We start from the raw sequence: 21,950 nt of genomic DNA, 5'->3' as shown, positions 1-21,950 counted from the left end.
TTTAAATAGTGACCCCAAAACCTGACCTCCTGACACATTTCAGTCTTTTCTTTGGTTATTGGTACCATGTGCAGTAAGAATTACCTTCGGCTTTACCATTGACCCTGGGAGTCAAGCCTTTCTCACAACTTTATCCACTATGGCATAAAAATTGTTTCTTCAAAACTATTAGTCACAGTGAATACTTTCCTCATGTGTACCATCGTCAACATCATTGCCTGTTGGGAAACTTCTGATGGGATGCAACTGACAAGTTTCTGCCTCACTCCTGACTCAAAGAAGTCCTTGGTAGCTCATAATGGAAATGTTTTGGTGTGTCATAATTAGATATAAATCACACTCGAACTTTCCAAGAAGATTTGTTCCCAAATGAAGGAAGAAAGGAAGGAAGGAAGGAGAAGGAAGAAAGGAAGGAGGAAGGAAGGAAGGAAGGAAGGAAGGAAGGAAGGAAGGAAGGGTGAAGGAAGAAAGAAAGAGAAAGAAAGAAAGAAGGAAGGAGGAAGGAAGGAGGAAGGAAGGAGAAAGGAAGGAAAGAAGGAAGGTAGGTGATATGTACAGCTCTCGCTAACAAACTTAAGCATCGCTTTAATCCTGTGTAATTTATTGTCATGGAAGCTAATAGACTGGTGGGGAGGGGGGGGTTCTACCCTGTATTTGTGAAGCAGAACACTGTGTTGTGATTTTTAGATCAGACACAGGGAGGCAGCAGTAAGCCAATGAGGAGCAGGAACAATGGGAACAGCTTTGAGCCAGAAAGTTTGACTCTAGACCAGGAGAAGCCAGCTAGCTGTTTAAAATCATTTAAACCAAACAGAAACACATTATTTTAAAAACTTTAAAATCAAACATTAGCAGAATTTACCGTTCTAGCATATGTTTTCTGCTCCCTGTTAGCGCTTAATTTCATTCACTTCCCAAATGTTTTGCTTTGCTTACTCACAATTTTCTTTTCTTTTTATTTTTTATTTTTCAGTAATCCCTGCACCCAACGTGGGGCTCGAACTTACAACCCCGAGATCAAAAGTTGCATTCTGTACCGAGACAGCCAGGCACCCCGACAATATTATTTTTTAATCCATTTAGGAGTGTGAGTATTTTAAAGCTGACAAGCATCTTCCTGACTGGTCCAAGTTGAAGCCCCAGGAGTGGATCAAGATATTCCTACCCCAGGAGGACACAGAAGGCAAGCCCGGAGCGGTGCAGAAGGTAAGAAGGACCGCCTTAGTGGAGAACCCACGGTGGACTGGAGCTGACAACATCGTTAGAGCAAATTGGTTTCCAAGGGCTCCTTTTTAAACGAGGGAACGCAGCCGCACTACCTCTGCCTCCCCAAAGAGGATTCATCTCATCCCTGCCTGTCTGAAACCTGGATGCTGCAGGCTGGGGATTTCGTAAACAAAGGTACCACAGCCACCCACCTTTACCCCCCAAGCCAGGGTGCAAGTGAGAGAGGCCTGGAAGCAAAGGGGGGGGGGGGGGTGGTTACTGAGGGCAGGCTGGTCCACAGTAAAGGGCAGGTTGGTCCCTTGGGGAGTTGGGGAATGACACCCCGTAAGGGAGGGTCTGGGCTCCCTCTCCATGTGGCCCCAGAACTGCCCGCATGGACCACCCAGCACGGTCCCCTCGGTGAGCCTCACTCCAGGCCTTTGTTAGGCCGGCAGGTTTAGACTCGCCAGCGCTGCCCTCCCCGCCCCGTCTCCCCTTCCCTTCGCACAACTGTTGCTTCCGCTCGCCGGAGCGCGGCCCTCCGGGTGCTGAGCTTCCCTTGGTCCCGCAAGGTCAAGTCGCTAGAGCGCTGGTAGCCGCAAAGAGGGGGCTGGGGAAGGTCGCACCCGGGGCTGAGGCCCCGCCTCTGCTCCCAGGCCCCAGCGCCTAGCCCTGCCCTGAAGCTGCGGGCCCTCTCTCAACCCACCTCGGACCCCCCATCCCCCCGGGGCGCATTTCTAAATGGGACCGTCCCCGGGCCGCCCGCCAGAAATGCTAGGCCCTCCTGCTGAGTGGGGGCCATTTCTCCTGCGGGAGCCGCGAGGAAGAGCACAGGTTCGAGGCCAACCCCAAAGCCTGCTCTCCATTCTGTGCCTCTATACCCCAGGCCATCTCTGATAGAAAGGGTTCCTTTACATGTTATATTTTAAATCGTTTCTTTGTCCGCTGTTAAAAAAAAAAGTGTGGTAGCATGTCCATCCGGTTTGTCTCTCTGGACAAATCCAGGCGTGATTTCACTTTCTGATGTTTTGAGCATGCTTGCAAGTGTCAGCCTCCCTGGGGGTGCGAATCTGCACAGAGGCAGAGGGTGCCTCTGGGGAATAGGAAGTTTGGGGTTTGGGGGTTTTTTGGTTTTTTGTTTGTTTTGTTTTGGGGGGCTTTGGGGTTTTTTTTGTTTTTTGTTTTTTGTTTTTTTTGTTTTTTTACTTTCTCCCCTTCTGCATTGTTTCATCTTTTCCCAAGACATGAATTATTTTGTACTGTTTGAAAAGGAAAGAATGAGGACAGCTCTAACTAAAGTCAGGGCCATCGCCATGTTGGACGTGCCCTCAGCCAGGGCCCCACACAGCAGGTTTTTCTCTTCCATTCTTAAAAATATGCTTAAATCCTTGCTCCTACTGCTGTAGTCTCCTTTGCTAAAAGAGTATTAAGCGCATATCCTGTCCTTGGATGCCTGTTTCCTGAGGGTTTCCTTGTCCGTGGCTGGTGGTGGAGAGTCCTGCCCACTCCCCGCCCCCCCCCCCCACCACACCTCCCAGACCCTATGTTACATTTTTCTCTTTTTCAGAAGCTTCATGCTATCGAGCCCCAGAATTGGCCAGGGAGGGATTCACTGCAGACAGGACCATGCAGAAAAACAGTACGGTAAGTCCATGGTCCATGTTGTATATAATACTTTGAAAAGCAAATTGTCAGGAGAGTAGGAGAGAACTGGCTTCTCTTTATTTAACACTTTGTCCTTTGGTTTGAATTCTCTCTTTAATCCATTCAGCCTCTACACACTTGCTGAACACCCACCCGCCCTGTGCCTGGCTCTCTGCGGTTCCTGGGTTACAAACGGAGGGAGCCACCTCCCACACCTAGAGGGCCGCACATTCTCCTGTGGGATGCAGCTAAGTGATGGCTGGGTAGGGGCCATGGAGTCCAGAACCCTGCCTGCCCCCCCCCCAGGCCCCCAGCCCATGTTCCAGAAGGTTCTCAGGAGGAGGAGGTGCCTGAGCTGAGTCCTAAAGGACCAGTTGGCCAAGCAGAAAACATGAGAGAGGTCATTCCCCACAAGGGAAACATGAAATAATACCAGGGTCCCTCTCTTTCTCTGCTTCTCTATATACTATGGCCCCATTCTGAATACTTCACACGTGTCATATCACTTCGTTCTCAGAACTCTGTGAGGCAAGCACTCTTACGGCTCCATATTAAAGCTGAGGTCCCTGAGGCCCAAAGGATGGAGTGGTTCTTCAAGGAGCGGTGCAGCCAGCATTTGAACTGAGGTATTCTGGCTCCAGAGCCCTTGCTCTGACCCTCAATTATCTTCCAGTTTGGCTAACTCTAGAAGTGAGAGGTGGCTGGAACAGAGTTGCAGGAGCGGGGTGGAAAGGTGGGCAGAAGCCATGGGAGGCTAAGGAGCCCAAATTGTATAGTGAAGACGGGAGAGGATTGGAAACAACAGGGTGTCATTATCTGATTTGGGTTTTAGAGAGATTTGTGCTTCCAGAAGGATTGGTGAGGCAAACCCAGGGTAGCAGGGAGGTGGCCGTGAGCAATCAAATGGACCAATCAGATGGTCAAGCTGGGTGGAGAAGATGGACGAGTCTGAGCTCTACTGAGGAGACAAAGCCTGATACTCAGCACTCAGTTTAGGTGACAGGATGGAGGGGGGCTCTTCTCAGGCATGCTGGGAACACTGCAATAACAAGATTGGGCTTTGAAGAAAGGGGAGGAGCCAATCAAGCGCCTGTGGAGATTCCATGTGGAAGGAAGGCCCCTAATTAGGTCAGTGGCAGGAGCAATGGAAGTAGGAAAGTTCCTCAGATCATTTTTTTAAATTTTTTATTGTTTATTTTATTATTGAAAGAGAGAGACAGAGCATGAGTGGGGGCGGGGGGGGGGGTGTGCAGAGAGAGAGAGAGACACAGAATCTGAAGCAGGCTCCAGACTATCAGCACAGAGCTGGATACAGGGCTCAAACTCACAAACCATGAGATCATGACCTGAACCAAAGTCAGATGCTTACCCAACTGAGCCAGTCAGGTGCCCCTCTGAGATCATTTTAAAGTAGGTCTTCTTAGTCTGGATAGAACTCAAGGGGTTTGTAAACCTGTATGGGAGAAACACTATATCATTATTTTTACTTTTCTCTTACTAAAATTTATCATATTCTTTGATGATTAATATAAGAAAATTACATTAGCAGTATGTATGGCTTTGTCATCAAAAGAAATCACAGATTTTTCACATCGCATTTCTCCAAGAATCCCCAAGTATCATTTGTGGTCCTCATTACTTCAAAATGATGGTACTTAGGGGTGCCTGGGTGGCTCAGTTGGCTTAGCGTCCGACTTCAGCTCAGGTCATGATCTCATGGCCCATGAGTTTGAGCCCCGCATCAGGCTCTGTGCTGACAGCTCAGAGCCTGGAGCCTGCTTCGGATTCTGTGTCTCCCTCTCTCCCTGCCCCCTCACCCACCCCACCCCCCATGCCACCCATGCTTCTGTCTCTCAAAAAAAGTAAATAAACATTAAAAAAATAAAATGATGGTAATTACACCTGACATTGGATCCAAGTATTTAGTACTGTTAGTGTATTATTACATGTATTACCATATCAAAACTTTTTATAATTTCAGAAGCCATATTTCAAAAAGTTATTTCCTTTTTGATCCTTTGATTTTGTTTTATTCTCTAAAAAGCATTATTCTAGAAGCAGTCCAAAGTCTTCACCATACTGCTGAGAGGTCTAGTGATTCAATAAAAAAAAGAACATCTGGCTTAAAGATAAAATAAGTAATGCTTGTTAATGATTGGAGATGGGGAGTGGGGGGGGGGAGGAAAAGAAAGAGGCTCTAAGAACACCTGGGTGATTGATGGTGACACCTTTCACCATGGACAACACGGAGGGAGGAGAGGTTTGGAGAGGAGGAGGAGGGTCTTCATTTATGAAGATGGATCTTTCCAGCAGAAAGTTGGAAATGTGGCTACAAAGTTCAGGAGCAACCATGGGAATAGAAATCTCGCTGCAGAGTCAAGAGCAGAGACTTGTTACCGAATGAACAGGCATATCCAGGAATAGCATGGAGATGGGGACACAAGTGGTCTGAGCCGGAGCCTGGGGGACATTGGTAGGTACTTAAGGGAACCCGGGGAGGAGAGGGGGCCACCAAAGAGACCAAGATCAAGTGGAGTGGTCAGAGGGGAAGGAGGTGAACCAGAAGGACTGGCCCTGGGGAGGGGTGGGGGGCACAACAGAGAGGATGCAGGGCAGAGTGGTGTCGACATTTGCAGAGGAACTGGAGAGGCCCCATAGGAGGCGAACCAATCAGAGTCCAGAGTCTGGCAGTGGTGACTCCAGGGGACAGTTCCCTAAACCTTCAAGAAACCAGATCTCAATGTAGTGAGGAATGAGGAAGCTAAGGCCGTATATATCAGCTTCTCTTTCAAAACACTGAAAGAGAGTGGAGAGAGAGGGAAGGAGTCAGGAAACTTCTAAAACAGAGGTGGGCAGGAAGTGGGTGGCCAGAATCAATGACACTTGTGAGCACACTTGTGGTGTGACAGGGAAGAGCCAGTGGAGAGCAAGGACATGGCCATCCAAGGGTGGGGACATCAGTGGAGGTAAAGAGCTACCGGAAGAGGTGGGTGAGTAGGGTAGGAGGCCAGGGGCCATGAGGCTGTAAGCGAAGGGAATGAGTAGGGCCATGTGTTCCTCTTCTAGGACAGAAGACATGAAGTATAACAGAATGTACAGCTCAGTCTGGATGAGGTGAGAAAAAAAGCCAAGGCATTCCCTCCTTCCTCTTTCCTCCTGGTAGAAGTGGATCAGGGCTTATGGGCCTGAAATACACGTAGTTTGGGAGGAGGGCCTATTTAAGAAAAAGAACACAAAATTTATAAAACCAAAATTAGGGGCACAGTGGATATTATTTAGAATGGGAAAAGAAGTCACACACATTATAAATTTTTAAACCAGATACATGCCACAAATACTATAAAATTCAGAAAATAATATGATCTATATTCATTGACCAGCATGCCTCTATAATATTATATTTGGCCATATATATATATATAAAATATTATATTTGGCTATATATATAATATTTGGCTATATGTATATATATATATTGTATTTGGCTATAAACTCTGATCGATCTCTAAAATGAAAATAATTTTGTAATATTTTCTAAAGGGAGAGTAGAAGAAGAACTCAGCATTTCTTCTGATGTGGTTTGTGGCTATTTGTTTTTTTAACGTTGATGGATGGAATGCGTAAAGCTTGCGACTTTACACACAGACCACTTGCTGTTTGTAGTTCTGCCGTGGGCTTCTGTTCTGCAAATGCAGGAATTACATTTCTCTCTGATGTGATCCCAATTAAAAAAAGAAAAGAAAGTGTAATGTATGTCTTAGCTTGGGCTGCTAGAACAAAATACCGTAGACTGGGTGCCTTAAACAACAGACATTTTACATTTTATGTCTCGCAGTTTTAGAGCCGGGAAATCCGAAGTCAGGTGCCGGTATGGTCGGGCTCTAGTGAGAGCCCTCGTCCTGGCTTTCAGATGGCCACCTTCTCTCTCTGTGCTCACATGGCAAAGAGAAAAAGAGCAAGTTCTCTGGTCTCTTCTTTTTTTTTTTTTTTTAACATTTATTCATTTTTGAGAGACAGAGCATGAGGGGGGAAGGGGCAGAGAGAGAAGCAGACAGAATCCGAAGCAGGCTCCAGGCTCTGAGCTGTCAGCACAGAGCCCGATGTGGGGCTTGATGTGGGGCTCGACGTGGGGCTCGAACTCACAAATCGCGAGATCATGACCTGAGCCGAAGTCGGATGCTCAACCGACTGAGCCACGCAGGCGCCCCTCTGGTCTCTTCTTTTAAGACCACTAACTCCATCATAAGGACCCCATCCTCACGACCTCATCTAACCTGGATTACCTCCCCCAAGTCCCATCTCCAGTTACTATCACAGTGGGTGTTAGGGCTTCAGTGTATAAGTGGTGGGGGCACCAACATTCAGTCCATCAAAATGCACTGGTAATTATTAATGTTGCCTTATCTAGTGTGTTCCTGACAGGAAAGGACTTCTGTTTTGACTGTGTCCTGAGAAGCGGATCCTCTACTTACGGTTTTATATATCAGAGGATTACACCAACTTCCACAGACCAACTTCTGGCTCTATACGTTTTGCACCCCGTTTCCCCCTCCCATCCCCACCTCTGTTGTCAGCCTGCACGGGACACATTCCCTCTACCATATCCTGCCTCGCACCTATGGCACAGTGGGTGGAAGGAAGCCTGGGAGCTGCCTCCACACCAGGACAATAAGCTCTCACTGAAACTGATGTAGAAGTGACCAAAACACATAGATGTTTCCCCACTAAACTCAGACCAAATGTGTCTCCCACCTAACTTCCTCTTAGCTGAATCCCCAAGTGCCCACAGCCACCTCGATGCTACCTAACACAGTGGCATCTTAAACAGTGCAATTAAGATGTCTTACTTTCAAAATATATGTATCTTACTTTTGCAAGCACATTGCTGAGGCCTCTCCCAGGGCCCCAGAAGCGAGTGACTTCTCCAAGCAAGGAGCTTTCCCTTCAGGGTGATTCTGTCCCTGCCTAGAGGGCACAGGCCGTGAAGGTGAGGGGTTGTAGCAGTGGTTGAGACAGCTACGAAGTTGACGATCATGTAGTGCCTACCAGGGGAAATGTTACTTGTGTCTTCAGTCATTTAATCCTCTTAACGACCCTAAGATGTTGGTACGAAGAAAATCTTCATTTTTACAGATAGGGAAACTGAGTCATAGAGAGGCTAGGCCACTTGCCCGGGGTCACGCAGGTAGTAAGTGCCGGACCGGGGATTGGAACCCAGGCAGTCTGGCTCACCCTCGCACCTAGTACAGGAAGTAGTCTCTCCACAGCGTAGCCCACAGTTTCCACTGCCTCCCCAGGATGCTGCTGTCCCACCTGTAACTTTCTGACAGTATATATTTTACTTATTTGTCTATTTTCTGTCCCTTGCTACTAAAATACAGACTCTCTGAGAGCAAAGCTGTTTATTTGGCTCACCACTGTATCCCTGTACCTGGAGCAGAGCTCAGCATGCAATAGCTATGTAGTAAATATCTTCTGCTTATCTTAAATTCTTTAATATTCTTCTAAACTCTTTAATAAGTAATCTATTGGAAAACTGCAAAAGAAAGTCAAAATAAGAGGAAATACACACCCCCAAAATGGGGAAAGTTTGGCCCATATGAAATCCAGGGGAGAAAATGAACTTTATTGTATATTTTGAGTATATATTATTATATGTATTTTATATATATGTATATGTATACACATATATATGTATAATACATATATGTATAATATATATTATTATATGTATTATATATGTATATGTGTATATATATGTATAATATATGTATAATATATATTATTATATGTATTATTATATGTATTATTCAACGTTTATTTATTTTTGGGACAGAGAGAGACAGAGCATGAACGGGGGAGGGGCAGAGAGAGAGGGAGACACAGAATCGGAAACAGGCTCCAGGCTCTGAGCCATCAGCCCAGAGCCTGATGCGGGGCTCGAACTCACAGACCGCGAGATCGTGACCTGGCTGAAGTCGGACACTTAACCGACTGCGCCACCCAGGCGCCCCTATATGTATTATTCAATACCGCTCTGTTCTAAGTATCTGTGGTTCGTGTTATCCAGGTCAGTTTGATTTTATGGGGAACCATATAATTGGTCTTGAATTTTAGATGGTCTTGAATGCCTAGTTGAGGTTTGAAATTCAAAATGTGTGTTAGCGTGGTATGTGATTTTCTCCAGCAATACTCATGGGCCGAAGAAAACAGATGAATGGATCCAAAGTTGAGGATTTGTTGACTGGCTGTGCCATTAAGTCAAAGGAGTAAGGAGATTGTGTCAGATGAGGAGAATGTCCTTAAGACCAAGAGGGCTGGGGGCCATTTTCTGGGGCGAGTGAAGGCCAGACACCTTGATAAGACTGAAGATGGGTGGGATGGGGGTGTAAGAGAGGAAGGATATAGGGTTGAGGTCAGTGGAATTTCAAAGTTCAAGATGTCAGAAGTGAAGAAGTTCTAGGTGATGACAAGGTCTTGTAACAAGAGAGGGGATCTTGATGACAAGTGAACAGAGCTCTCAGATGAGTCATAGGATATGAGAAAACTTGATATTATGTGCATTAGGCACTAATGTATACATTTATCAGCGTGAGCCATGATTTATAAACTGTAAAGCCAGCTTTAAACATCACATGGTATTTTTGTCCTAGATATGTAATGTCATTTATTATATTCTCAGAGTTCTAACTGCAAAATATTGAAATATCACACGATATTTCAATATCACCATCTCCAAGAGTCCATGTTTGATTTAATAGACTTTATTTATAATAATGCTAAAACCATGATCCTCCCCAAATTAACAAACTAGGACACTGACACCATCTCAATTCAGTAGGCTCATAAAGTTGGGGCCGTTTTGTTTGTCGAATGTTTGATTCTGTTCATTTGCAGATAAACACACACCAAGGAAATGTTACTTCATAGCTCCAGATTAAAGTCCCTTTTAAGATGATCCTGAAGAATCCATATTTTATTCAGTGCTACACACATCATAAAAGAGCTGTAGTCTCCAGAAATTCACTCTCTGAGGCTCCAAGACCCTCAATAAATGCATAAAAATAATGCTAAACAATGGTAGGGTGGAATGAAAGCACTTATATCTCCCAGACACCCTGTCCATGAAGTGCTCCAATTACAAACATAACCAGCTGATTTTCAGAGAAAACAAAAAACGTTACGAGGTATTCTGCAGTGGCTTTCAAAAAAGATAATAGAAGCTTGAAATTGGATGTAATGTCCAGCGAGGAGTAAGATTTCAACTTCTTTCACTGTCAGGTGCAGCTGGGGATAGGCAAAGAAATGTTTTGTTTGGTTTTTCAGATTTGTTTTTCATCCAGTACTTAGCCTGAACCATTAAAAAAAGATACCAGAAATCCCAGATCAACTGTAGCCAGCAAGGAAGCGGATTTTACTTTAAGGATATTCGTAATAAAAGAACCAATCTGTGTGTTAATTAAATTCACCTGAAATGATAAGTCTTGCAGAAATCTTTCAAGGTGAAGCCTTTCTCAAAGGCTTTCTACCTTGCACACTTTCCAACCGGGGAGTAACTAAGCAATTTCTCCTCTTCCTGCTTTGGAGGGAAGACTACCCCTGGGCAGTGTAGAAGTTAGAAGTGAAGGAATCCAGGCACCAGATCTTACATGTGAAGTAATTTTTAGATATTTTATGGAGCTAGGGAAACAATTTTGCCCTTTCCATTTTTTCCCGACTGAGTTTCCCATATCTCCAAGACAGATGGAACACATGTAACAAAACCAACCAAATGCAGAGAATGCAATCTGGGGTATTAAAAATAAAATCTTTTCCAAATCTTCACAGGCTCCTTTAAAAACACTTCTACTCAAGTGTTAAAGCAGCTAACAGAGGTGTCTAAAAATGGAAAGAAGAGGTGCCCCAAGGGTTCTTTTTTCAAAACCAGTCAGCATTAATATTTACTTCTCAGAAAGGGCTGTCTATACAATCAGCAAATATGACCAAATTTAGTCATATGGGGATTGAAGGTGATTATAGACCGGAGAGCTTTCCTTTCAGAATCCTTAAATATAAAAATGCTGAATCTAATCCCAAAATAAGGCAAAGAGGCAAATGTAATTAATACCCAGATAGGGATAATGTTAATATTTCAACGGACTCCAAATAAACATACAGTGCCATTATATTATTCAGAGAAATTAGTAAAGAACATATGGCTAGCTGGATTTTGACATTGTATCGCTTGCCCTTACTAACTATAAGCTCTTTATTATGGAAACATTGTAGTGTATTTTATAGTTTCATAGTATTTAAATTTTATATTTTCATGATATTTAAATGTAGGAACCTATCAGTCCTGGCTCCCGGGTTTTTAATTTCCTACGTAAAACTAATTTATCCTGAACCGTATGTAATTTCAGATTTTCTAGGAGTAGATTAACCTCACAAAATTGTGTTCAAATATCACTCTTTCATTGCCATCATCCAAAGAATACATCAATATTCAATTAAATGTAAATAAAATTAATTTTTCTCCTTTTTTCCACTGGGGCATATAAGTAAATTGTTTGAAATGTATTACTGATGGAAATTAAATGTAAATTACTTATTTCTTAGTTTGCAGAGCCTCTGTGCACTGGGAACTTATCTGGGCACTGGGGATATAGCCACGACCGAGGTGAAGAAGGCCCAGTCAGGCTAAAAGGGGATTCTAGCAAGAGCCCTGTAAATAAGCAAATGGATGAACAAGGCCATTTCACATAGCAGTGAGTGCTGTGAAGGAAGGATGTCTGCTAATGGTGTAGAGGGTGCCCAGAGAGGGTGAAGGGCAGGGAACAGGGTGGTCGAGAATTTGGAGACAGTGATGTTTGGATCACTGGAGGGGAAGGAGTCAGCTATGGGGACAGTTGGGGAGTGGAAAATGCAGGAAGGAGTTGGGTGTGTTCATATAACAGAAGTGTGGCCAGGGGGGCTGGACTGGGGGGAGGATAGGGGGTGGCAGCGGAGAGTGGTGAGACATGAGAGCCAGGTGTTAGGCAGAGACAGCTTTCATAGTAAAGGTTTGGAGTTTATTCTAAGAGTGAGAAGCAGCCATAGGCACTGCCTGCCTTCTTTTAAAGATCTTTAAAAAAAATTTTTTTTAACGTTTATTTATTTTTGAGACAGAGAGAGACAGAGCATGAAGGGGGGAGCGTCAGAGAGAAGGAGACACAGAATCCGAAACAGGCTCCAGGCTCTGAGCTGTCAGCACAGAGCCCGACGCGGGGCTCGAACTCACGGACTGCGAGATCATGACCTGAGCCGAAGTCGGCCGCTTAACCGACTGAGCCACCCAGGAACCCCTTAAAGATCTTTTAAAGATCACTCTGTCTCCTGCGAGGCAGGCTGATGAGACACGGGCAAGAATGGAGGCAGGGAGACCAGCCGGACTGATGCAGAAGTCTAGGAGAGTCACAGCGGTGGCCCCAAGTAGGGCGCTGGCAGTGGCCATAACGGGGATGGTGACACGTGTTCAAATTCGAAACAGATTTTAGAGATACCAACTAAAGGACTTGCTGTTAGTTAACTGCATTTTCCCAAACTAAGTTCTCCCTCTTGAGCTACATCTCCAAAGCTTTTCTGAAACAATTTTAGGGCCAAGCTCCTGGCCCTCAGCTCCTTACCCATATGCATATTCGTGCATACCTTGCAGGCCTCGCGAAAATACATCTCAACCCTCTTAAATCAGCCAGTCCGAAAGGCTTATCTAGCCTTCCTTCCAACGAGCCAAGTGCACTTCAGCTGCTTTTCTGTCTGTGGATCCCCAAAAACGACTCTCCAGACAGCCTTTCCTAGCCCTTCCACCCCAGACGTCTAGAGAAATCCCTGAACGGTCATTTCATATTTGTGCAGGACTTTTCCTGTGCCCCAGACTTCTGCCCCTGTGGGGCCTGTCCTACAAGCCACAGCAGCCGCTATAACATTACCAAGGCCCAGCTCAATGTTGGGGTCTTCACCGGGCCTCGCTTCCTTCACACAGGGTGCAACACTAAGCGTTGCCGTGTTACAGTTGGGAAAACCAGGACCTAGATGTGCTTTGCAAATTGTGAGACAAAACCCAGCTGGGTTTTCAGTCAGGCGAAGCCCACCTGGACTTCTTAACCTCTTGTTTCTCCAAGAATGGCCGTGCCGAGGGCTTGGCTAAGCATCACAGAATACAACTCTGGAGCCAGATTGCCTGAAATTGAATCTGAGTGTCACCACGTTTTAGTTGTGTGACTCTGGACAGGACGCTTAACCTCTCTCTCTCTCCCTCTGGGCCTCTGGTTCTTCATCTGTAAAGAAGAGATGGTAAGAATACTGCCTCGTAAGGTGAGGATTAAGGGAGTTACTAAATTGAGCTTAGAATGGTACCTGGTGTACAACCGGTGCTACATAAGTGTTAGCTGTCACCCTCATCATCCTCCGGTCCTACCCACAGAGGCGTCACCCTCGTTCCGTATTTGTGCATCGAAAATTCAGCTATGTGATTGTTGAGCCACTACCAAGCCCACTGGGAAGGCGTGAAGGTGGATGTGGTCAGGAGAGTGCATGGTGAGGTCATTCCAGGAAAGCTTTTGGGGGGGGGGGGGGCAAAGTGATGAGGTGAACTCAGAGCTACAGAAGAGACACTTAATAAGTTGTGATTCATTTACTCTGAATAATGCATTTGAAGTGAAGACATTTTTCAAGCATTCTCTGGATTAAATTACTTACTGTTCTGAGGCTCATCTCTCTGAACAGGAAGGGTGTGCGGTTGACAGAGGGGAGGCTGTGTTTTGCAGGAACTCCTCAAGTTGAGGTTCTGCCTTTACTTTGTCATTTCCCTACAGCTTGTAGGATGCTTCCCAGTTGGAATAAACTAGAGTCGCCTGTGGTAACAACAAACTTCAGCAGCTTCATATGAAGGTTACTTCTTGTTCGTGCTACAGTCCCCCATAGAAGGGGTAAGGTCTAACTTGTTGCAGTGATTGAGGAACCAGATTGGCAGGGGCTACATCTTAACATGCCTCCCCGATCATAGGAGCAAGAGAGAAGGGGCGTGACAAAATATATGTTGGCTCTTGAAGCTTCTACCTGGAAATGATCCATCATTTCTTCTTTAACTCATCTAACTATTATCTCATATTTCTTTTGTCAAAGCAAGTCATATGGCCATGCCTGGGCTTAAAAGGGAGGACGTGTATAATTTTCCCACAGGGAAGTGCCCCCAAATACTTGGGGACAAGTTACCACAAGGAGTTAACTGAAAGTTAACAGAAAACCCATGTAAAAGCAGCTTAAATAATTAAGGGGTTATTTTCTCACACAACAAGACATTTGGAGATGGATCAAGGCTCATGTTGGTAAATCCAGCAGCTCAAGGATGTCTTCAGGGACCCACTTCATCACCATCTTTTTACTTTTCCATCCTTAGGGTACCAGCAGTATCTGTCTTCATGGTCACAAGATGGCTACAGCAGCATCAGCCATCACATGCAGACAAACAACATCCAGGGAAGAATAGTAGTGTCTGCTTTCATTAGTCTCATAGAATTGAGAGTATCTTTCCCAGAACCTCCAACTTACCTCGGGTCCTATTGGCCAGAATTGAATCACATGAAAATGACTTAGCCAGTCATGGGCAAGAGGGATAAGACTGCTTCCTGGGATAAGACAAGACCTATTTTCCCTTTGCAAAAACAACTCTGATTTCTCTAAGAAATATGCCACTGAACACAAGAAATCAGGAGAGTGTAACCCAGTTTTACCAATTCTGGGAAGCTCCTTTATTCAGAGTGTAAATAAAGAGGGACCACAATTCCCTTCATGAAAAGCCTGCATTTGTGCTCACATAATTATTCACAGTTGAATAAGTATGGGCAAATAAAGCAAGCAAAACAGGCATCTAATAGGGAAGGATCATTTACCTAAGGGTCAGGGAAATAAGAAACTACTTTGGATTGATATTACATCCATCTCAAAAGAGTTGACCAAAAGCATTCACCACTCTCTTTCTTTGTGACCAACTGCAGCCTAAACACTCTTCCTTCATTGTTCACCCACCACACTTTATTGCCTTTATCTGTGTACCTGTCTGTCTCCAACGGCAAGACTATAAGCTCTTTAAAAGATGTGACCTGTTTCATCTATTTATTCCTGTGCAGGCTAAAAATAATAATGGATAACATCAATTGATTGTCCACTGCCCATTCTAAGTTCTAAATGAATTGATCTCCTTGTAATACAACTGTCCCATGAGACATGTGCTATTGTGCTGTTATCTACGCTTAATACATGAAGAGTTGGAGGGTCAAAAGGTTAAGTCATTTGACCAAATGTACGCAACTGTTAAATGAGAGAGTTGAATTCCAAATGAAGGTAGCCTAGTTGGGTTATGGGTAGTACATCTAACCCCAAAATGGGTGAACCTAATATGCTTTAATATACAATATGAAGGTGAGAGAGAACAGGAGTGAAGGACAGGAGATACCATCTTTTATTTACATGCAGAATCTGAAATCAAGTATGATAGACTTAAAATCCCCAAAGGTAGAGATCATGTATGTCTCCCTTGCTCAGTATGGTGTCTCTAACTCCTAGTACACTTCCTGGCACATAGTAGGTCCTCACGTGTTTCTGGAAGTGGGGGAGGGAGGACTGGAGGAACCAAGGGAGGAAGGAAAAGAGGGAAGGAGGGAGGAAAAGAGAATGAATTAATAAATACAATTAATGTCCTCTTTCTCTTGTTCTTTGGATTTTCTACCTTCTCTTTCTGTATCATTTCTATGGGTAACTTGGTTTCTAAAATCTTTAACATCTTACCTAAGATAGAAGGATGTGTTAGTTTCTCTAAGTATCAGGGGTTCTCAAAGAGAAGACTCCAAATGTAACATTGTTACAGAGTCAGGAAGCCTCTATGTTGCCCTATAATTCATTTGGCTTTTGAAACAACCTTATAATCATGTAAAGTAGATCGTTCCTCAAACTGAAACACTTTTTAAGAATTTGGACTTGTGCTTTTTCTTCTAATTGTGCTGCTTGCAATGTCAATACAATTCATGGACATATTGATTTATTTCTTTTTAAGTCAGCTCAAGCCCATAAACAAACGAACAGCAATAATTAAGGAAATAGCCACTGTCAGTTGATGGAACTGTTTCTTAAGGAGTGGTAGACAGATAATAGGTCACAAACACTGAAAGTGCTATTTTTCTGCTTGTATTTCAGCGCCAGCATCATAGGGCTCTGCTTTCATAGATTGCTCCGAACAGTCACACAGATGTAATACATCAGATCTAATCTTTAAGCCATATCCACCCCACTCTAGTTTTAATCAGCAAAATAAAATCCTGGTGAAACTGAGTCATTACACTGTTGTGACCAGTGAATATTAAGTGTTCTTATTCTTAAAAGGTGTCCAGGTTTCTATGGTTGATTTTGTTGTTTTGATTCCTATCCAGAGAGCTAATTTTAAAAAGTGTTTCTTTGGTCTAACCTTGAACTGGAACTTCATGAGTCTCTGAATATTCCAGTTGTTCCTAATATCCCTTTTTTTCTTTGTTCTTTATTCCCAGAGGAATTTTCAGATTTCTTTGAGTTATTAGGGATTATTTTTTTCAGATGTCTCATCCAATTTCAACATATCTAAAAATGAAGTCACTGATTTCTCTCCCCCATCTGTCTTTCTCTCCTCCTAGATTCTGTCTCTTGGATGATGGCGCCATCATTCACTCTTTGATCGAAACCAATATTTAGTCACTTTTGATGGCTGTTTTCCCACTTACATCCAGTTAGTTGATAAGTCCATTCATTCAACCTCTAGATCCATCCTTCCCTTTTCATTCTCGTGCCCTAAGTCAGTCCCTCATCATCCTCACCCAGAATATTGCTGTAACAATCACCCCTCCCAGCTGGCTTCCATTGTTTATCTCTTACCCCACCAACCCATTCTTTATATTTCCATCCGATTATTTTCTTAATTTTTTTTAATTTTTAAAGGTTTACTTATCCATCTTTGTCTGGGAGGGGGGGAGGATCAGAGAAAAAGGGAGAGAGAAAATTCCAAGAAAGACCCACACTCAGGGTGGAGCCCAACATGGGGCTCCATCCCATGCCTGTGAAATCATGACCTGAGCTGAAATCAAGAATCAGATGCTTAACCGACTGAGCCACCCACACGCCCCTCCATTCAATTATTTTGTGAAAGGATGTATCATGTTTCTTCTCTGCTCAGAAACTTACAGTCACTCACTATGGCCAATTTTTTTAAAGTCCAAACTCTTTAATAACATTCAAGGCTCATCTTCACTTAACTCCCAGCCTACCTTAGCAGTCCCATCTCCCATCAGTCTCCACCATTCCCTTCCTTAGTGCTGCCCATATATGTACTTTCCTCAGGTTTATTGTGACACTTCTCAGTTCTGTCTGCCTGGCAAAATCCAAATTACCCTTCAAGGCCTGGCTCAAATACCCTCCTTTTATGGAAAGGTCCTTGATCTCCAGGCAGAATTAGTCAGTCCTTCTTTGCTGTCTTAGCCTTTTGTTTCTGTTCTTATGAAGTGCCTGTCTTACTTAGGTCAGGCTCCCAGAAGCAGATCCTGAGAGGAGGATTTGTAGCGAAGTGTTTTATTAAGGAAATGTTCCCTGAAGGGATTGGCAAATGAAGGAGAGAAGGAGACGGACAAGAGAAAGGGTCTGAGCAAGAGTGCCTTTAGACAGAGTCCCAGAGGGAGTTCTCCACCTCGTTCGGTAGGGAAAGCCTGGACATTAGTTTGTGTCCTGCTGTAAGGCCAGGCGGCTGAGCCTTTTTATCCCTACACCGAACAGTCACTGGTAAGCAACTCAGCCCCCAAGCACATCCCACTCTCTGACTGTGTACACAGTACTCAAGGGCAGCCACTCCAGGAGAGCCATAGGTGCAAGCCATTGGAAGCAAAAGTATGTCAGAGCTGATGGAGGAGAACAGGAATGGTAAAAAGGGGTCCCCAGGCATTTGAGAAGAGGCAGACCACGTCAGCTATCCTTCTCACTATCGTCTATCTTGTTTCTACCCATGCATCTCCAGCCCCAAGATAGTGAATTCCTTGGGAGAAGAGACCCCTTCTTAGTTGTCCTATTTCCCTACAGCAGAGAGGATGTTACCTCCCACCTGGAAAGTCTTAAATAGCATTTATTGCTTCAAATTGAATACTCCTTTTGTAGGTCTTGTGCAACATTTGTGCTGCTACTGATCACATTGCTGAGATTTTTTTTTTTCCACCTGAGCTGGTTTTAGCTCAATAATAAAAGATAGAGAGGGCTTCTGGGGTTTCACAACCTAAGGCTCAACTTTTCACCTTGCGCTTTTCTTCCCAGGGCCACGATTTGCTCAGCATATCTCTTCCTAAATTCCAAGACAGGCTTCTTGCTCTGTTCAGTCAAGACTGCCAACCCAGGAAACATTTTCGAAAGATCACAGTCAACGTCATTGCCAAAAGAAGAAGTTCTTGGCACGCGAAGAACCGGGTTCAATATGAGATGCCAGATGGTGATTTCAACTTCAGCTGAATTCCTGCTGGAAAAAACTGTTTGAACTGCAGATGAGAAAAGATGCTATGACAAATTTCCAAGTGTTAGGAACTTCAGAGGGAAATGGCAAGTGTTGATACACCACCCCCCCCCCCGTCCCTCCAACCACATGCACACATACCATAGAACTACTTACTACCTGCATCTGGTAGTTAAGATTCCCACAAAGATGCCTCTGCTTTTTAAGAAGATTAAGCCATGTCTTGATTTTTACTAATATTAAAGTATACTAACTGAGTCCATTGAAAGCAAATACTATATGATTCCACGTGGTGTTTTTCAAAGGATGTGTCCCCTTAGCATCTGCGGTGAGCTTTTTTGGTATCTGGAGGTGGTTCTCATTCCTCTCTACTAATAACTCCATTATTAAACCAATTAATAATCAGCATGTCTCCCCTCCCTATTTTCAAATTACAGGGAATATATATGAACTATAAATTGATGGTGCTCTGCCTGGATGCTCTTGGGTCCCTGACTTACTGGTGCAGGAGATCGAAAGCCTAGCTCCCCTGAGTCAAGTCAGGGCATATTCTGGAATGTGGTTTATGCTCCAGAGCTCCTCTCCAGATCCTGATGAGGTTGGGGCTTTGCCTGAAAGTGGGCCCTCGGCTGGCTCCTTCTCTTCTGCTTTCCCTGTCTTGCTCCTCCCTCCCCTCCTTCTTTTCTCCACCACGCTCCCTTACAGAATGAAGGAGTATCTCTTTAACAACATTCTTGCACACAAATCCTCATCCCAGGGTCTGCTTCTGGGGAAATGACTTAAAATTCTGTGTAGTGGAAAATTTCATTTCATGCTGATATAAAAAAAAAAAAAGTTATTTCCTGCTGATAGATAGAAGAGTCACTGTTTCTGGAGCAAGGAATGCATGCATATCTATTTTATCAATCAAAAGCTCAGAAGGAAATAGTGGATGAACTCAAATTAGGTATTTGGAGAATAGTTAATAAGGAGACTAATTACAAAGGGGTGGGCTGGGTGCAGAGAAACAAGGATAGGGCCTGCCTGCTGTTACCAAGCCCCACTGATATCTGGAGAACTGGTGACAGAGTTGTGTGGAGAGGGCTGTGGCAGAAGCTGTGGTCTTAAGGGATGCAACCAGCCTACAGAGACCCTATAGGGGGTAAGCTGGCCAAATAAATACCCCAATCTCATGCCCCTTCATTCCTCCAATCTTTTGCCAGTGACCCCATGAGCTGAACCTAATGGGAAGCCAGGTGCAAAAGGGCCCCTTCATGCAGTACATCTAAGCTGGCCTCTTAGGTCATGGGGCAGGTGGAGAAGGGCAGAGAGGGCATCCAGAGGGACAAACAGAGGCTCTCCAGCACACCCACCTACCTATTCCCCCCGTTTCTCTCTCTCTCTCTCTCTCTCTCTCTCTCTCTCTCTCTCTCACACACACACACACAGAATTTGCCTGTTCTTGACTTTGACCTCAGAACAGACACACATAAAATAGTCCCTAATTTTTCTCTCTGTTGATCTTGTTTTCTTTTATCTTATTTATAGTTTAGGGACCCAGAGATAGGCTGATGATGTTGCTCATCACACAGCCTATCAATAATCAAGAATCGGAAAAAAAAAATTTTTATTTTTTATTAAAGTCTGGGTGTGGTATCTGGGCATCGCCACAGTAGCCCCCAAAACCCCACCCTCTAAGATGGCATTTTTTTTTTGTAGACTGAAATATGACTCACAGAGCTCACTACCATAAAATTTATCATCACTTACACCTCCATACTTTGGTGGAAAGATCTCTAATTTATATCCCATACCCATTTTCTCCCAATTGAAAACAAAATACAAATCAAAGATTTATGTGGGTTTTTTTTTTTTTTTTGGTAATAGCATATTTAATTTCTTTCTCATCAATCCAAAAATGCCCTCATTATTCAGTTTACTCCCAAATGTCCTCATTATTGGAAGCCATGCTCTCTTACTATTGGTCTCATTTTCTGTTTCTGAAATGGTCATTTTCCTCCCAAACAGCTTTGGCCTGGTTCAGAATAGAAAGCACTGCAAAATGTGCAGATTGAAGACAAACGGTCACTCAGTTACTTCAAGGTCTTTGAGATTAATCATTGGAAAGCAACATCCTGGTCTTTGGGATGCTGGCAGGAGCTGATGCGGGTGAGATGAAGGATAGATGATGGAGAAGAACCACTTGCACAATCCCCAGAGGACAGGCCTTCTGGGCCCCTAGCCCTCTCTCTGCTGGGTGCCCTGCAGACCCAGATACAGCCGAGCACAAAACAGGTAGGCTGTGGGAGCACGCATTAACAAATGGCCTGCAGGGCTGTCGTTGCTATGTATTAAAATTGTATATTTTAGACTATTGTCTTCTGAAATTTTATTTTTAAGATACTATTCGGGGGGGGGGGTCCCAAGGTTTTGGAGGGTGGTGATTTTTAAAAATATCTTGAAACACTGTTTCATTTTGAGGCAGCTGTTTGCATCATCCACAAACCCTCCCGGAAGGCAAGTGCCAAGGGTGGTCAGTCCAGCCTGAGGAGTCTGATGCAATCACTGTGAGATCAACTTGAGCAAGGCCCCCAACCGTCACAAATTCCTTGTGAGAAGGAACAGGGTTAGATGCACTTAGAATCTTCTTCTTGTTCTAACATTGCACTGTGGGTAGAGTAGCCATTGGCCACATGTGACTAGTCTGAATTGAGACGTGCTGTCAGTACCAAATACTCACCACATTCAAAGACTTAGTACAAACACTAATGTAAGTTATATCATTAAAAAGTTTTGATATTGGTTACATGTTGAAATGATAAAAATTTGAGTTTGTATTCGGTTAAATAAAACATAACAATTCTACTAACTCACTGTTTAAAATGTGGTTACTAGAAATTTTGGAGTTCTACATGCGACAAATACTTGTATTACATTTCTATTGGACAGAACTATTTTTAAAATTTATTCAGTTGTTACCTATTTTAAAATATAGGTTTCTGGATTCCAATGTCTTTTGGACGCACATCAAAGTCTAGAAAACTTAAAGGAGTCTTGCTTGGGAAAAAATATTACATCATTTTCCACTCAAAAGTCTTTTTTTTTTAAAAGGTAAAAATGTCATGTCATGTTGGCTAAGTGTTCAAGAGATTGTGAGGGGAAAGAACACCAATGTTTCTTAAACTAGAATTTCATTTTCTTTTACTTTGAGTGAAGCTGGAGTGTCAATCTTCGGGCACTTATAGTTTTTAGAACAGTAGAAAATTTCCAGATTCCAGATACATGAAAATCGATCCTTGCCAAAGTGAAGAGCAGACCTCCTCCCCTGCCACGCACACAGGCAACATCTCTTCTCCATGTGAGCACCAACCAAGTGTTTGGAAAGCACCTAAATGCTCAATTCATGAGCTCCAGAAAGCACATGTCCAATAATCACTTCCTACTGTGCATTACCCATTGGGTCAACTAAAAGACAGTAGACAGAGACAGGGTATCCAATATTCCTTAGGACTGATGAGCTGGGCAGAAAAAGCAGCACAGAGGAGATTCACAGGGGAGCACGTAAGAGTTGAGTAGAAGGAGGGTAGGTTGT

General features: G+C 43.8%; 1 long non-coding RNA gene across 3 annotated transcripts; it reads left to right on the top strand.

Annotated features, from left to right (window-relative positions):
* The first annotated feature begins 607 nt into the window (after window positions 1-607).
* LOC121031752 (uncharacterized) lies at window positions 608-21,227 on the top strand. Of its 3 annotated transcripts, XR_005790872.1 has the most exons (7): window positions 608-1,401; window positions 3,368-3,476; window positions 5,161-5,323; window positions 5,917-5,964; window positions 8,232-8,314; window positions 18,187-20,653; window positions 20,844-21,227. It is a non-coding gene; the product is annotated as an uncharacterized LOC121031752 (long non-coding RNA). The 3 variants fall into 3 exon arrangements; XR_005790873.1 differs by lacking the exon at window positions 5,161-5,323; XR_005790874.1 differs by lacking the exons at window positions 608-1,401; window positions 3,368-3,476; window positions 5,161-5,323 and adding an exon at window positions 5,498-5,816.
* The last annotated feature ends 723 nt before the right edge of the window (window positions 21,228-21,950 follow it).

The sequence above is a fragment of the Herpailurus yagouaroundi genome, unplaced genomic scaffold (assembly GCF_014898765.1).
Source record: "Herpailurus yagouaroundi ecotype Mexico unplaced genomic scaffold, PumYag 141, whole genome shotgun sequence".
Lineage (NCBI taxonomy): Eukaryota > Metazoa > Chordata > Mammalia > Carnivora > Felidae > Herpailurus > Herpailurus yagouaroundi.
The sequence above is the reverse complement of the archived record's forward strand: the minus strand, read 5'-3'. Positions and strand labels throughout refer to the sequence as shown.